The sequence below is a fragment of the Myzus persicae genome, unplaced genomic scaffold, assembly GCF_001856785.1.
Source record: "Myzus persicae strain clone G006 unplaced genomic scaffold, MPER_G0061.0, whole genome shotgun sequence".
NCBI classification, from domain to species: Eukaryota; Metazoa; Arthropoda; class Insecta; order Hemiptera; family Aphididae; genus Myzus; species Myzus persicae.
The window spans coordinates 79,584-82,326 of NW_019103698.1; positions in this window are offsets into that span (position 1 = coordinate 79,584).

Sequence of the window (2,743 nt, forward strand, 5' to 3'; positions counted from 1 at the left end):
TTAAAGATAAGTTTATTTCAACTGGTCTACTCAAGATATTGATAAATTGTGCTGGTTGGGAATCATTAACTGTTTCAATAGTATGTACCATAACAAATAATATATAAGCTTAGTCAATGTAAGACTGTATATTAAGACTAATATTTTGTAGTAAGAGTTACCTAACTTAATTTTTATTTTTAGCTTAATAATTTTGGTTGTTGTAATTTTCAATGAAACCTCACAGAGAGGATGTTGAGCGCTTAATCAGTTATTACCATGTTATTAAAACTGCAGACCGTTCACAATTATCTCCAAACACAATAAAATATAGGCTCTACATTAAATTGAATACGTCAACAATGAGTGAATTCAACCCTCATAATGCAGTACTAGAATGGCCAAAGGCAAAATAAAATATAAGTCAGATTAACCAAAAAATATCGTTTTTGTTTGTTACAATTTTCAGGTTCATACTTATGCGACCAAACAAAAATGGTCTGGGGGAGTTTTTCCAGAAGCATCAAAAAAATGAACATTTCAACGGTTGATGAAACAAAAATCAACTCAATCCTCATACACTCTTAAATTCATGAATGTATAACTTTAATAGCCATATACTCGTACAAAATATTAAAGATAATAAAGAAAAGACTAACTGTTAAATTACTTACCTAATATATATTATTCATAGTATGTAAACTAACATTATCTATAACTTATAGTTAATGATTTGACGATAAGTAATTTCTTCAAGGTCTAAACCATTTTATTATGATGTAGTCTGTACTCTATAAAGAAAAATACGCTAGAGAGTGCATTCGAGAGGTCAAAATTTAAAATTCCCAATAGTTATCATTATTTTGCATATTTTGCCAATTTTAGCTAAAAAGTGCCTATTTTATTGATTTTATACACATATTATGCATATTTCATATTTTGCTAAAAAAATTGATTTTTTTTCTTTCTTAACCTGTATATTTCAAATTTTCAACTAATATTGAATATAAAACTCAAAATGACCAACGAAGGTATATATTGTCATCGCCATAGTCAATTTTATAAATATGCTCCGATGACTTCAACTGACGTTGAAAGATAGTTTTCTCGATATAAAAATCTTCTATCGAATAATCGTCGTTCATTTGAAATAGAAAATCTTAGAAAATATTGGTGGTTCAATGCAATAACTTAACAGGTATTAGAAAACATGTATTTTTTTCGTAATTTAAAAAATACTGAAAAAATATTATTAATTTTATTTTCAGCTCAATGAGATGTCAAAATGCCAACCAGTTATACTTTTTTTTTAGTTATAAATAATTTATATGCATATGATTAATTTGTAAACAACATCTGATGTATTTAATTTTTGGAATTCAGAATAATATTTTTGCATATTTAACATTTTTAATGCATATATTGCAATTTTTTCGTGCATATTTTACCTTTTTTAGCTCCTACAACTTCCGAGCCCTAGTTATCATAAGCACCGGGAAAAACAAAATAAAAATTAAGGAAAACTGGAATATTTCGGTTTTTGATACATAGGCACAATTTTTTTTATAAACATTTAAAGTTCAAATTTTAACGTTTATCAAAGCTCAAAAATTAATCATTGCAGGTAATTACAAAATTATAAAATGTTCAATTTTTAAATACCACCACCGCCACCGCTGTGGGGACTTAATATAACTTTCTTTTAATAGTTGTACAGTCTTTACCCACACTCCTTTCAGGTGTTTCTCGTGGGGTATATTGGGGAAACTTTACAATTTTACATTCGTTGTATTTTTATAGGATATAAATATTGCAACAATCAACAACCCAACACATATACGATTACTTATTTTTGTTGAAGCAATAAAGAAAACGGCACTTGTTTTTAGATTCAATTTTCGACAAAATTACAAATATGGTTCGACCGTCGAATAAATTTAAGGTTATCAACCGATAGACAACAGTGTTGGTTATAATAAAAGCACTTTTGGTGTTATCAACCATATAGGGCTAGTATATGTTTGCACTGTACCTTTGTACATTTGTCGTTTCACATGGTGATACACCATGTCGAATGGTCGTCAAAATACAGAGGAAGAATCACCGTCCTCTAGCTGCTCTACAACGCACGAGGAAGACACTGCCCACGGTAAAAGGTCCGGCCTGTTATGCTGGAGTGCGGCGGGGATTATCGCGATAGCCGACGAAGCTTCGAGATTTGCTTGTAACTGGCGGTGATCATTTTATCGGCTGGGAAAATGCTTACCTGACGAGTATCGAACAGTGTGAATTACTTTGCATCTCTACGATACAAGGATGATGGACACCGTGGTGTATGAGTTATGAGACACTCGGAAACTTAGCAAGAGCAGGGATAAATAGAAAGTGATTTCAGTATTTCACATAGCAATCGTTAACACCTTCACTTCACTATTACGTATACATTTATGTTGAAAAATACTTGGAATAATTTTCGAACAAACAATATACATATTTATACACAATTCTGTTTAATTATTTAATTATTTTATCGGTATAATAGTTATTGAAATTGGGACATTACAATCTGACTAATGATAACTTAATAATCTTGTTTTACTTAAATAAGAAATTGTAGTATTGCTTTTAGCATTTAATTGTTATTTGTTAAACTTGATGTCTTAGGTTGAAATTATAAATTATCAAAATGTTAACCATAATTTTATTGATCACTGCATTGAAAATAACCTACTATCTACCATCTACTACACAGATACACAGGTGC